The sequence below is a fragment of the Panthera leo genome, chromosome A2 (assembly GCF_018350215.1).
Source record: "Panthera leo isolate Ple1 chromosome A2, P.leo_Ple1_pat1.1, whole genome shotgun sequence".
Classification (NCBI taxonomy): domain Eukaryota; kingdom Metazoa; phylum Chordata; class Mammalia; order Carnivora; family Felidae; genus Panthera; species Panthera leo.
The window spans coordinates 103,710,133-103,726,118 of record NC_056680.1 but is presented as its reverse complement, the minus strand read 5'-3'; the positions used below and the strand labels follow the sequence as shown (position 1 = coordinate 103,726,118).

At 35.8% G+C, this 15,986-nt stretch overlaps 1 protein-coding gene across 2 annotated transcripts in view; it reads left to right on the top strand.

Annotated features, from left to right (window-relative positions):
• THSD7A (thrombospondin type 1 domain containing 7A) overlaps nucleotides 1-15,986 on the top strand; it is a 433,981-nt gene that overhangs the window by 156,684 nt on the left and 261,311 nt on the right. The gene's annotated exons all lie outside the window — the stretch shown is intronic.

Below are 15,986 nucleotides of genomic sequence, written 5' to 3'. Positions count from 1 at the left end.
AATTTTCTGACTCTTTGTAATTACATCATTTAGTGGGATAGAAGTTATATGGAGACTGTAAAAATACACAGCAATGCATATGGCTATTGATTTAAGGTAACCATGAAGGAAGGCTTACAGTGTCTTATAAAGAAGTCCTACTTCTCAGTTTCCTAAGTCTGTAACAGTAGTCTTTTTAAGTCTGAAGATTAAAAAACAGTATAAAGATAAAAGGAATTTGTTGTCCTTAAAAATTGTAATGAAACCACTCCACTCCAGTATCAAGAATGGCTTGCTATATGCAAGGAGATACTAAAATGTAATAAATAACATGTAAAACAAGCTTTATAAAAATAAAAAGTGACAGGCACATATATATTTGTTACCATATATACATATATATAGATCTATATATATAAGTAGATATAATTTGTTAACTAGAATATGGCTAAAAACGTCCTAAAGAATCAAAGAATAAAATGTCTCTAGACATGTAAAGAAAACCACACAGACACCAAAAGTTTATTACTTCCATTTCATTTTTATTTTCCATTTTTGGTAGACTATATCCACAATTTCACATTATTGGCTAAAACTATATTCCAGTTGAGATATGCAGTTAACAATATAACATCATCAGAAGAAAAAACTTAGAATATGTTATTTCTTTTTTTTTTTTAATTTGTTTTTTTTAACGTTTTATTTATTTTTGAGAGAGAGAGCATGAACGGGGCAGGGGCAGAGAGAGAGGGAGACACAGAATCGGAGGCAGGCTCCAGGCTCTGAGCCATTAGCCCAGAGCCCGACGCGGGGCTCGAACTCACAGACCGCGAGATCGTGACCTGAGCTGAAGTCGGATGCTCAACCGACTGAGCCACCCAGGCGCCCCTAGAATATGTTATTTCTAATGATAACTACCTATTTAATATGGGAGATACTAGACCGAAGATGATAGTGATAGGCATCTCTGAGCCACTCTTTCTTTTTTCAGTGTTTAATAAAATTGTTAATAAAACAAGGAAAAGTCTATCACATCTATAATTGACCCTTCCATTTTTGCCTGAAGATCTCAGATTGCTTCTACGTCTAAGGAACTTAAGAATTCCCCAAGGCTTTGAACTTGGCAGTAACTTCTTAGAACCTTAGCACCATGTTGTTCTATCCAGAAAGATTTTCTGTTTCAGAGGGTTGTAGATGGGAATATAAAAAAATGTTGGCTAGAATTTGTTGGCATGTTATGTGTCTTTTTTTTTAGATGTTTTATTTTATTTCTGAGAGAGAGAGAAAGAGAGAGAGAGAGAATGAGAATGAGAATGAATGAATGAATGAATGAGGAGGGGCAGAAAGAGAGTGGGAGACACAGAATCCGAAAAAGGCTCCAGGCTCTGAGCTGTCAGCATGGAGCCCAACGTGGGGCTCGAACTCACGGACTGTGAAATCATGACCTGAGCCAAAGTGGGACACTTAACTGACTGAGCCACCCAGATGTCCCATATGTCTTTTTTATTGTGAAATACACATCACATAAAATTTGTCATGTTACCACTTTCAGATGAACAATTCTGTGGCATGAAGTACATTTACATTATTGCACAACCATTCCATTATGCATCTCCAGAACTTTTTTGTCATCCCAAACTGAAAGTTTCTACCTTTAAACAGTAATTCCTCTTTCCCAACCCCCCTCAGCCCCTAGTAACATTCTACCTTTTGTTTCTGTTAAACTGGCCGTTCTAGGTACCTCATATAGTGGATCATATGGTATTTGTCCTTTTGTGTCTGGCATATTTTACTTAGCATAAGTTTTCAGAGCTCATCCATGTTGCACTGTGTGTCAGAATTTCATTTCCTTTTAAGGCTGAGTCATAATATGAATTTACAGCATTTTGTTTACTCATCTATTCATTGATGGATATTTGAGTTGTTTCCACCTTTTGTAGTGCTTTCTTATTGTAATACATACCTATCTCGCTTGCCTCCCTCATCATATATCCCATTGTACACCCGTACTAGCTACCTGTTGAATGAATAAATATGATAAAAATTCAGACATTGTCAGCCTTTAGCAATTTTGTCCTGAAGGCATATTGTTCATAGAAAAATAGATGCCTTTGGTCTGGCCTTTTTAGAAGGAAAACAAAAGGAAACCCTTCACCATTTGCTATGCATCGGATGCCATTGTGTGCCATTTCAAATCCTCTGGGCTCCATCTCCAAGTCACTTTTGTGACTTCCAGTTTTACACAGGTTTAACCAGATTGACACAGGTGCAAACTTACTACTGGCTGAGCAGCCTACTTTCCCAGAGCCTCTCTGACATTGTAGTGCAAGATGCCTGTAGAAACCCACCCAGCTTTCATTCGTGCACACCTTGAAGTTGTGAGGAAGTTAATGTTAATGATCCTGGGGGCATTCATGCCTGATGGGGAATAGGGACAAGTGGATAAATCTTTTGCCTTCTCATCTGCTAGGTTGGCATGGAGTAGCTTACTACTGACTGCTAAGACTCTTTTTGATGGCGTGAGGTGAAATGTAGATAGCTACTGAAGCTTTTTCTATTAAGCTCTCACATAATGTCCTGGGAGGAATTCCAGAAATTAGTGCCACGTCCAACATTTAAAAGATGCAGGATAGGGGTGCCTGGGTGGTTCCGTCGGTTAAGTGTCTGACTTCGGTTCAGGTCATGATCTCACAGTTCACGAGTTCAAGCCCTGCGTCGGGCTCTGTGCTGACAGCTCAGAGCCTGGAGCCTGCTTCTGATTCTGTGCCTCCACCTCTCTCTTTCAGCCCCTCCCTTGCTCATACTCTGTCTCTCTCTCAAAAATAAATAAAACATTAAAAAAAAAATTTTAAAGATGTGGGAGAGGTGGTTTCACATTATATACCTGTCCAAGTGACCTGTATGGCCCATGAAAAAAAGTAAAAGTAAACTGGATAAATCATGAAAGATGAAAGCAAGCTCCTGTACGCTTAGCCAAGTGTTAGGCCCGATTGCAGCTGCTATGAGGGATGTGGTATCTAAACTAGAACAAATCAACACAGTTTTTGGCATTTCATGTGGAGATACTGATCTAGCAAGGGCGTTTTTTTTTTTTTTCTCAAATTCCATTAGTGAAAAGAACTAAAAGCTGTTTGTTTTTACTTGAGAATGTACAGCAGATGCATTCACTCCCTCACTCCTGAGCCAAATTAACACTTCTGCCTTTTGTCAAAATATACTTGGCAGGGACCATGAATGTCTTGACATTCCTCAGAATAGCACACTGGTCCACTGCATTCATGACATGCCCCAAGTATTAGAGCTTCCCTAATCAGAAAAAACAGATGGTACCCTCAATACACTGACTGGAAATCTTAGATCACCCAGTCCATTAGAAATACTTGCTGCTTTATACATTACTGTAGGTGACAATTTTGCTGGTCTTTCTGCCATGATAAGTTTCCAGTAATACTCTCCTCACTTCTTTTGAAGTCCTTGCTGGCATTCACCATAAGCTGCCTTCTTACAGCCTTTTCAATGTACCTTTGGCTTTTACTAACACTTTCCTCCTCGTCCTTCCAGCTTCTGCCCTGCACAGTTCCAGCATGCCACTCCCATATTTTAGATTTTTGGTGTGGCAGTATACCTATTCCAGGTTCCATAGTCTGAGTTAGGTAACCACTGTACATAGCACATTGCCTGAAAATTCAGATTATAACCAATCAATATTTATTATCTCACATTTGTTGTGTGTTAGAAATTTGGAAGTGGCTTAGCTGGGTAGGTCTTTCTCAAGGTATCTTAGGAGGCTGTGGTCGAGACATTGGCCAGGCCTGCAGTCATCTGAGGGCTTTCCTGGTGCTGATGGATCTGCTTCCAGAGAGTTCATGGGTCAGGCCCATGGGTGTTGGCAGGAGATCTCACTTTCTTTTATGAAAGGCTCTTCAAGTATCCTCAAGCTATTATAGCTGCCTCTCCCAGAATTAACCAAAAGAAGGCAAGTCAGGAGCCCTAGTAGCTTTTTTGACCTAGACTTTTATACCACATACCAGTGTTCCTGTTACATCTTAGTGGTTCCACAAGTCAATTCTATTCAGGTTTTGAGCGAACTATATAGAAAGGCATGAATACCAAAAGTAGGGATCATTGGGGGCTATTTTGGAGGCTGGCTACACCACAGCCTTTTTGTATTCTGAAAGGAGCATGTATCATACTTGGGGATATTACCACTGTCTATTTATTGGTAGGAAGACTGCCAGATTTGAATGGATCCTGCAGTAGAGACCTCTGGATAACAGATCCAGGCTATGGTGCAAGCTGCTAAGCTAGCCAGGTCATAATGGCCCAGAAGATCTGATGTTATTAGACAGATTTCTGAGAGAGCATGGTTTTGCTCCCAAAACATAGTTGTTTATGCTGCAATTCTCCAATTGGAATCTCCGGCTACCTTTAATTGGAGAATTGCAGCATGAACAACTATGTTTTGGGAGCAAAACCATGCTTTCTACAGAGATTTACCTTTAGGAGAAAAAAAATAGTATATAACACCCACATCCAGATCCTGGCTTGCTGTTGTGTCCTAATAGATATTGCACATTGGACACCAGCTGACCCTGACTGAAGTTTTATATCCTGAGCTGGCTGTTATGAAACTCATCAAATAAAATGGTTGACTACACATAATAAAAATCCAGTGTGCAATGGAAATGGAATATTTGTAGGGGCGCCTGGGTGGCGCAGTCGGTTAAGCGTCCGACTTCAGCCAGGTCACGATCTCGCGGTCCGTGAGTTCAAGCCCCGCGTCAGGCTCTGGGCTGATGGCTCGGAGCCTGGAGCCTGTTTCCGATTCTGTGTCTCCCTCTCTCTCTGCCCCTCCCCCGTTCATGCTCTGTCTCTCTCTGTCCCAAAAATAAATTCAAAAAAAAAAAAAAAAAAAAAAACGTTGAAAAAAAAAATTAAAAAAAAGAAATGGAATATTTGGGAGATAAGGATCAGGCCCATATGGGTCCATAATATCAAATAAATTATGTAAACACTTTGCCTAGGCTTCCTTTGCATCTAACTCTTTTATATGGGGATCTCTGTGGAATCAATTCTGAAATAAACTACTTTCATACAAGCTTTGCTCTCAAGTTCTACTTTTGGGATAATCCAAGACAAGACAGCAAGCTTTTAATTTGATTGGCCATATGAAGACCTCACTTACTATTTATTTCAAAGTTCTCTGGGATGAAGTAAGAATTATAAATGATAGGATCCCATATCTCCAAAAACCCTATTGACTTAGTTCCTTTAGAGCCATTGAGCTCAGACTGTTGAATATGTACATTCTTCAAAGGTATCTGACTTTGAGACCATTGTAACCAAAGATCTAAGGTATGCTTAGAAATTTTTACGTGTTTCACATTTTTGAAGGAATCATTCTATAACGCTCATTGCCATGCTTTAGTGTCAATGATAAGACAGAACCAATGACAGCATATACTCAGAGTAAATTTGATGTTGCTACCTTAAAGCCATTCTCTAGAGCAAGGTAGGAAAGATTAAATTAATGAATTGGCATATCTTCAAGTCTATGGAGTTTACATATTTTTATGATCAACAATTTCTATTTGTATTTTATATATATTTTGTTGCCAATTACATGTGTAATGGAATCTCATACAAACATCAGGGTTTTTTTTTTGTTATTTTGGGGAAATAGGGGAGTGGAGTTAAATATTGTTTTGTAGAATGGCAGTGCAACTGCTCAAGTAGGTGTTTTTAATGTTGATATACATTAATGCTGTTAGTGCGCCATTTTGTTGTGTTGTAGTTGAAGTTCTAACAAATTTTATAAGCTTGGAAGGGAAACCCTGACTTTGTAGTTTATTATCTTGAAGAATACTTTTCCTTAAGAAATTAGTTTGGGCATCCCAGTACTTGAATGGGACATTATTCAAAAGTTAAGGACTCTTCATTATGGCAACATGAATTCTCCATCTGGATTCATCACATATAGCTAATATAACTTTTCTTTTTTTGGATGTTTAACTGCATCCTATGAAACAATAGAAATATTTGGGCCATTTATGGCTTTATATTTTTCTCTAGTCTTAAAAGATTAAACCTACTCTGTAATATAATAATCTATTCATGTCTAACATGATATAAAAATCAAATGAGATTATAGATGTGGAAGTATACTGTATACTGTACAAATAAATAAAATATAGTAATAACAAAGTATGGCAATAAAATGAAATACAGAAATAAAATCTAGGGATGAAGTATTTAAGCCGTTCTCATTTCCATGTTTTGATGCTAGTGAGTACCTTAAAATAATAGTTTTGTGTATTCTTGGTAAAATTACCTAACTATGGAGAAAATAAAATGTTCAAAGTTTGCCTTTAAACATACCCAAAATAAAATCCTGATGGGTTTAATATAGATGTTTTAAATGAATCTATAAAGAGAATGGAAGTTTTGTATAATTTAACGAGTAATGTCTATTTATATCTTTGTACTTGAAGATATTTTTCAGCCTAAAAGCAATGGAAGAAGCATAAGATTGTGTTAGTGAGAAGCTTGCATATTGAAAACATAAAAATCATCGTAGCCAAAAAAGTAGGAAAGAGAACATACTACATTTTTAAAGGGCATAGAGAATGTTAATAGCACCAACAAACTGTATTAAGATAAAGAGCCATGATATCACTGGAAAATAAACTAATTGAACAAATCACAGAAGAGGAAATAATTATGTTCAAGGTCATATCTAATAAGAATTCAATTAAAACAATAGTGAACCGGGGGGCATCTAGGTGGTTCAGTCAGTTAAGCTTCCGTCTTCAGCTCAGGTCATGATCTCACGGTTTGTGGGTTCGAGCCCTGTATCGGTTCTGTGCTGACAGCTCAGACCCTGGAGCCTCCTTCAGACTGTGTTTCTGTCTCTCTCTGTCTCTCCCCTCCTTGAGTTCTGTCTCTCTCCCTCTCTCTCAAAAATAAACATTAAAAAAATTTTTTTAATGGATTTGTATTTATTAAAGTAACAAAAATATTTATAGTAACAATGCCGATTAGGGTGTCATGATTATATTTCCACAAGTTTCTCAGAAAACTCAGTTAAGCAATGTGTATTTAAAAACTTTAAAATTCTCAATACCCTTTCACCCAGTTATTCACCTCATTGGAATCTAGCCTAAAGAAATCATCACTGATGCATACAGACTTTAAAATACTAAGTCACGTAAAAATGAAAGTCTTTTTTGCATGAGGAAAAAAAACAACTTTATTATAAATATTTCTCATAATAATTTTTTTTTAATTTTAACATATTCATTTTTGAGAGAGAGAGAGAGACAGAGTGTGAATGGGGAAGGGGCCGAGAGAGAGAGAGAGAGAGAGAGAGAGAGAGAGAGAGAATCTGAAGCAGGCTCCAGGCTTCACACTGTGAGCGCACACCTGATGCAGGGCTTGAACTCAACAACTGTAAGATTATGATCTGAGCCCAAGTTGGATGCTTAACCCACTAAGCCAGGTGCTCCAACATTTCTCATAATGTTGATAACTCAGTCTTTGTTTCTCATAGCATTACAAGACGATGGAAGTTAATGATACGGTTTATACTGTATTTTACAAATGGGGGAAACCAAGATCCAGAGAGGCTAAGTAACTTTCTTATGAGACAAAAAACATGATAGGGACATAATATATTTGACAACTATAGAATCATCTCTCCTATCACTGATTCTTCATTCATTGTCTCATCATATTTAAAGAGCTTGTTCTAATTTTGTACATTTAATTTTATATTCTTATATATTTTTTATTAAATTTTAATTACTTATTGAAGATGAAAGCTCATCTTGACTTACAGTGATCTCTCCTCATTCACCAAACTGATTTGTCATTTGAGAGTTATATTTTAAATTAAAATGAAATTAAAACTCAAGTCAAAGAAGCTATGAGCTCTCCTTTTGTTTTACTTTTTAAAGAATTTTCATCGACTTTAGGTCAGTAAGTTAATCAAAATTTTATCTGTTTTGTGCTCATAAATATGTACGGAGGGGTCTCCTAGACAGACAACATGTTCATAATTAAATCAAGTGGTATGATAACCAATGGCACAGTATGCCGGGCATTTGGATTACCAATCTGTGAAACAATTTCAAGACCATTTAAGTCAAGGTGTTTGCTTCTACCCACAGCGAAATCCTTTGAAATGATCAAATGAGTTCAAAATAAGCAAAATTATGTTTCAGTGCTGAGAAAGGGAAAGGATAACATCAATTCTCCAAAAGCTTGAAGGCTTTCTGGAGGCCACAGGACTCAAAGGATTGGATTTAAAGGAATAAACACTGTCTTTATAGTTAAAAGAGTCAAAGGATGGAACCTGCAAAGAAAGGGGTACGTAAGATTTCCCCAATGGAAGTCCAAATCTGGAGAAATCACAGTCTGTAGATATCAGGGAGAAAATATACTCGGTAATTGCTGGTGGAAGGGAAACCTGGGACATTTTGGTGAGCTCTTCTGCCATACTAGATGTACCAAAGGCTTGAAAATTTGCAAAACTTTGACTGAATTTCCTGACCTGTGTACAATAGATGTTCATTGTAGCATTCTCTATAATGTTTGAAACACTTGGGGAAAAGATCTAAATATCTACAAATAGACTATGTTAGATAAATCATGGCAAATTGATACAACATAGTATGCAACCATGTATAGATCTAATTGTACAACTATGAAGAGCAAACAGGATTAACTCTCCAGTGGGTCCAGTCTGTGTGTGTGTGTGTGTGTGTGTGTGTGTGTGTGTGTGTGTGTGTATCTGAGGCCTCCCTCACATCTATTAAAATGGAATTCTTTTTATAACATACTGTTAAATAAAAATGCAGAATATAAAACAACTTATAGCAAGATCCCAAATTTATTTAAATATATTTTAATTGCCTAATAGGATGGCAGCAAATATATGACTAGTTGCCTTTAGTTCGTGGGATTTGTGAGGAATTTTTCTTCCTGCTAGCCTTGATATCTTACTTTTCATATGCTGATTTGCTTGAGTAAAAACAAATAGAATTTTTAAAAATTCTGTGAATTGTGGATTTGAAAATAGGATATTGCACAGCATTTATGACATAGAATTCAGTATGTTACTAAGCTGCTTGTACACTTCTTGATCTTGGCAAACTAGGACATGCTGTTCCGTAACCAAATCCAGGAGGGAAAATGCACTCTCTCATTTGAAGGATGCAAACACATTTAGTCAAACAAGAAACTAGCTCAGTTGAGAGTTTTATGGCAAACAAGGGCAGAAAGTAGTTTGCATAATTTTCTCATGCTTCTTTTATAGTGTTTATCTTTTATAAGGCTCTTTGGAACAGTTGCTGGCCACCTGTCAATAATGTATCCTTTTATAGACTCAAACTTTTATTGTTCTCATGCCCTTGACATACAATAAGTAGTCTTGGAAGTAGTCAATATTGAATATGGTGGGCCAAATACTAATTTTAAATTTAGAAGGCCACCTTTTGTGGACTAAAATAGAGACTTTTGAATGACACAAAGAGAATAAACATGTTATAAAATCCTGTTTAGCAGGAATAAAAATAAATTCATTATTTTATGAACAATTTTGGGAAGTGAATTAACAATTATATTTGAAGTACTACTGTATGGAAAACTAAGCCAAGTAGCACTCCTTGAAATTTGTTTTTGCGAAATGTAATTCTGCAACAGTTACAAGTAAATATATTTGTATCGTGAGTCTGTCCATTACATAAATATTTGGGGTGTGTAAATAGTTGCTTTAACTTCTTTTTAGTGACATTTCTCAATTTACATAAAATCTGTCAAGCTAAGTATTCTATGTATATTCATTGACCTAAATCCTAGAAAAGTATTGCATGATACTGAACGAGCACAATCCTACAAATCTGTATGTAGGAATACATTTCCATTCATAAAGAGATATTATCCAAGACCTTAAGCAGAAAGCTGGTTATCCTTTGTTTTTTTTTTTCCGTTAGATTCCAAGTTCCCCCTATGTAATCATGAACAAGAACAATAAATGAAATAAGGAAGTATTTCTGTTCTTGTTAAAAAGTGAACATCCCTATACACACACACACACACACACACACACACACACACACACACACCACCTTTCCAACACTGCTACTTCCCATTCCTGGTAATATGAGCTATAAGGGTCCAGTTTAACATTTATGCAGACACATAGGAGGTAAATATCACATTCTCATATTGTACTTGGGAGAGGACTTCATATTTTGCTTGATAGAGTTTGCATATTGTGCTTCCCAATTGCACTTTCAAACGTTTGTTTTTCTTGCAACATGGTAGCTAATTGGGTTCACAATTCTTAGCTGTCAAGAACAGTTTTAGATGTGGTCTCCTTTCTGTTCAGTGTGTGATTATTTTAAGACTGGAGGACAGAAGTAGACAGTCCTTAGTTGGGTGTACAATGGTAAAGATGTGGTTTGTTTTTTTTTTTGAAGAGGTCTATTAATTGGACACACATGCAATACCCAAGGTGCAGTGAAAAGATAAGACAGCAATCAAAGTCTGCAAAGCAAATGAGCTTTTTCAGGTTCAACTGTGGTAAAATTGCCACCTCTACTTTCACTGGTGCCTTCATGCATTTTATTTTACCTTACCTAGTGAGTATTTTTGTAGATCTCCATGGAATTTTCTGGGGATACCCTATCTCCTGGTTCTCAATGTAAATATACTCGGAATAAAATACACCCAAGAGTGTTGTCTGTGAATAGCTGGTTAATAGAATCTATGGTAATAGATTTTGGAAAGAAATTCAGTTGTATTGTATTTAGAATGTATGCCTTTAGTAGTTATCTAAACTTTAGAATTGCTTGCTCATTTTTACTGTATATGAAATAGTATAGAAATTTTCTTGAACTCGATTTCTTTCCTTCTCCTGGCATTGACATCAGTCATGTAAATGCTTTGAATATTATGGTCTGAAAACTTAATTCTCTTTTTTCTGAGCAAAACAGTTGAAATTCATACAAAAGCCAGACCTGAAAATTAAAACATAATCAAACCAAATGTTGCAGAAGACCAGCAAATTCTCTACTGTAGGGATCATAGAGTCAGTCTAATGCAATAGGCAAACAGTTATTCAATCAATTGATTGAAATTGTGTTAAACATAATGTGAGAAACACATATTCTGAGAATATGTCTAAAGGGAACTCTATCTAATACAGTATTAATAAACCATGAGTCATTTTCAAAATAACCATCATACACTTTTATTTTTAATAAATTTAGATGTAAGCCTGGAGTTGTAGCTATAACTTGGCTTGTAAGTTTAATATCTTTGTCATTTCTTTTCTAGGGTATTTTTAAAACTTAATAATTATCTACTGTTACATAGTTCTGCTTCATAATTTTGGAGGTTTTGGTTTTGGTAGGTGTATTTCCTTACTCAGCAATAACTAGCAGACTTGAAATAATTTCACACTTTGTATACTAAGATTTCTGTAATAAAATATTAGTTTTTATCAATTAAAATGCACCCATTAATGGTACCTAAACCTATATTAAAAGTCCAAATAAGTTCCAAATTTATAACTTTGTTATGAATTTTTTGTTGTTGTTTGTACTTTGAGGATAAAGGCCTCACTTCTTGTATTGTTGACTTTAGCTATTCTGACAAATATGAGGTGATACTGCACTGTAGTTGTGATTTGTATTTCCCTGATGATCAGTGATGTTGAGCATCTTCTCATGTCTATTGGCCATCTGGATGTCTTCTTTGGGAAAATGTCCATTCATGTCTTCTGCCAGTTTTTCGTTGGATTATTTTTGGGGGTGTTGAGTTTGATAAGTTTTTTATAGATTTTGGATACTGTTTATTAGATATGCCATTTGCAAATATCTTCTCCCATTCCATAGGTTGTATGTTAGTTTTGTTGATTGTTTCCTTCACTCTGCATAAGCTTTTTGTCTTGATGTAGACCCAATAGTTTATTTTTGCTTTTGTTTCCTTTGCCTCAGAAGGCACATCTAGAAAGAAGTTGCTATGGCCAATGACAAAGAAGTAACTGCCTGTGTTCTCCTCTAGTATTTGTATGGTTTCAGGTCTCACATTCAGGTCTTTCATCCATTTTGAATTTATTTTTGTGTATGGTATAAGAATGTGGTCCAGTTTCATTCTTTCGATGTTGCTGTCCAGTTTTCCTGATGCTGTTTGTTGAAGATAGTCTTTTTCCCATTGGATATTCTTTCCTGCTTTGTTTAAGATCAACTGACCATATAGATGGGGTTTCATAACTGTATTTTCTTTTTTTGTTTCATTGATCTATGTTTGTGTGTGTGTGTGTGTGTGTGTGTGTGTGTGTGTGTGTGCTGGTACCATACTGTTTTGATTGCTACAGCTTTGTAATACAGCTTGAAGCCTGGAATTTTGACACCTCTAGCTTTGCTTTGCTTTTTCTAGATTGCTCTGGCTATTTGGTATCCTTTTGTAATTGCATATAAACTTGAGGATGGTTCTAGCTGTGTGAAAAATGCTGGTGGTATTTTGACAGGGCTTGCATTAAATGTGTAGATTCCTTTGGGTAGTAGAGACATTTTAACAGTTTGTTCTCCCAATCCATGAGCATCAAATGTCTTTCCATTATTTGTGTCATCTTCAGTTTCTTTCATCAATGTTTTATATTTTTCAGAGCACAGGTCTTTCACCTCTTGGGTTAGGTTGATTCCTGGGTATCTTACTGTTTTTGGTGCAATTGTAAACGGGATTGATTCCTTAATTTCTCTTTCTGCTGCTTCATTATTGGTATATAGAAATGCAATAGATTTTTGTATGTTGATTTTGTATCCTACAACTGTTGAATTTGTGTATCACTTCTAGCAGTTTTTTGGTGGAGTCTTTTGCATTTTTTATATAGAGTATCATGTCATTTGCAAATAGGGAAAATTTCACTTTGTCCTTGCTGATTTGGATGCCTTTTATTTTTTTTAATTAAAAAAATTTTTTTAAGTTTATTTATTTTTGAGTGAGAGAGAGAGAGAGAGACAGAGTGCAAGCAGGGGAGGGGCACAGGGAAGAGGGAGACATAGAATCTGAAGCAGACTCCAGGCTCTGAGCTGTCAGCACAGAGTCCGACACGGGGCTCGAACTCACAAGCTGTGAGATCATGACCTGAGCCAAAGTCAGGCGCTTAACCAACTGAGCCACCCAGGTGCTCCCCTTTTGCTTCTTTTTGATGTCTGATTGCTGTGGTTAAGACTTCTAGTACTATGTTAAATAACAGTGGTAAGATTGGGCATCACTGTCTTTTTCCTGACCATAGAGCAATACCTCTCAGTTTTTCCACATTGAGGATGACATTAACTCTGGGTATTTAATATATGGTCTTTATTATGTTGAGGTATGTTCTCTCTAACCATACTTCAAGGATGTGGGGAAAGGGAGAAACCTCTTACACTGCTGTTGGGAATGCAAACTGTGCAACTACTTTGGAAAAGAGTATGAAAGTTTCTCAGGAAGTTAAAAATAGAACTACTCTATGATCCAGCAGTTGTACTACTAAGTATTTACCCAAAGAATCCAAAAATACTAATTCAGAGGGATACATACTTCCCTATGTTTATAGCAGCATTATCTATAATAGTCAAATTATGGAAAGAGCCCAAATGTCTCATGAATGAATGAATGAATGAATGATGAATGAATGGATGAATGAGGAAGATGAGTGAATAAGGAAGATGTGACACACACACACGTAATAGAATATTAGCCATATAAAAGAATAAAATCTTGCCATTTGCAATGATGTGGATGGAGCTAAAGAGTATTATACTAAGTGAAGCAACTCAGTAGGAAAAAGAGAAATACTATGTGATTTAATTCATATGTGAAATTTAAGAAACAAACAAGCACAGGGAAAAGAGAGATAAAGGCAAACCAAGAAACACACTCTTAACTATAGAGAACAAACTAATAGTTACCAGAAGGAATGTTGGGGGGAGGGTGTGGTGATGGATTACATAGGTGATTAGGATTAAGGAGTGCCACTTGTGATGATGGTTGAGTGTTGTAAGTATTGAATCACTAAATTGCATACCTGAAACTAATATTACACTGTATACCTAAGTGGAATATAAATTTAAACTTTAAAGAGAGACTAGCTTCTTAATAGTCCTAATCTGATTCATTAGTCCAATCTCATAATGAACATCAAAGGTTGGAAAACAATAAAATATCAAGGAATTTTGCTTAATTGCCTCTGGGGTTTAGACTCTGGGTTATTTCAAGACACTTACACTTTGAAACTGATATGTGTATATATGGTTTGCTCCTAACTTGATGGTCCAGCATAAATATACCTTTATATTCTTTGTTTAGAGTGGGAAATAGAGATTATTGTTTTGTTTAAGCACAGTAGGAAAGAGGAAAAAATACCAAAGATGTATGGGATTAAATCTAAAATTTTATACATATCCCTGTGTTCCTTTGAAAAGCATCTAGGTTTAGATTCCCAAACAGTATATTTAGAAAATTTCTCAGAGCATCAAGACACATGAACGTATAGTTCCCTTTGACAAATTAAAAATAAAATTAAGATATCATCAGATATTGCATGATGACAGTTGTAGCAAACTCACTGACTTTCTTAGCTCATAAAGTTTTGACATCACTCTGCTAAGACTATTTCCCTAAATGTATTTTAAGTCCCTTATAACTCTACATGTGAACTTCATAAAGTAGTGAAATGGGTATGCCAAATATCCAATTCATAGTTTCATGCAATAATGATTAGAAAGGATATTGACTGAAAATACTGTCCTGTTTACAACTCCGTTATTCCGTTTGTAATGAAGTTGGCATCATCAAATTGTAAACATGTTCCTAGTTAAACAAAATTAAATGTTTACACATAATGAACACATTCTTCTTATTGCATTCTTTCTAGATTAATCATTTTGCATAGGAATATCTAAGTCTCAAGCTCTGAGATCTAGGCTAAATCATAAATCTGATCATAAATCAGATCTAGGCTAGACTATAAGTCAGGACAAGAATCTGAAATCCAGCATAATTTTTTTTTTATTCATTCAAGATGTGAACTTGGAAAATCACTTCCCCTTCTTGTCACCTGTTTTTCTCATCATTGGAGTGAATCTGTTGGCTTCGTTTCATGGTTTTCACTTTCCAGCAGAAGTCTCATATCTGACAAAATCTTATGCATAATATCAGCATATGTACAAATAAATAATAATAACGGAGCTTTTCTTATAACAACAGTGATCAGAAGGGCAGTGGAATTTGGCTGGGGACTCTAGAGCCCAATCCTTTATGCTGGTCCTCACCTTCTGATACCACCTGTTGAAGATGACTCTAGGCTATGCCAAATAGTCCCTCAGATTCCATGGACCATATTTTGAAAATCATGAAATTATATATGATCATTTTGTTTAAAATTCCAAAATAATTCTCAATTTCACAAATTGAGACATCTCTCAAAACACTGGAATTCCTTTTGTAATTAAAAAAAATGTGCAAATAAGAAGGTTTCGGTTTATGCTAAGAAGGATTCTAAGCTAAAAAGCTCATACTTCATTCTAAAGCCACTGACTTAAGTGTTCCATAAAACAGCTATATAATCCCCAATAGTTTCTATTTAGGAAACAAATGAATTGATTAAAACTCCCAAAAACCCTTTAACATACAGAAAGTCATAAGAGTTCTTTAGTTAAATTTTAATTCTCTTGCCCGTCTTTATCCTTCACTGGGGAGATGAGAAAAAATTAATTTGGAGGGGAGTAAATTTAAAGGCAGTATGTGCTTAAATGAAAATTTGTCACTTCCCAGCTTTGGTTACCAGAAAGTTAACACTTCTGCCAGTACACACATATATACCCACTAGACTCTTATAGTCACAGTATGCGCAGAATTAGAAAATGAGAAAGAGGAGAACACGTTCTACAAAATCCTTAACTGCTCTGGAAAAGAGAAGCCTGTAGGAGCTGAAGTTGTTCACAAGGGGCCACCTT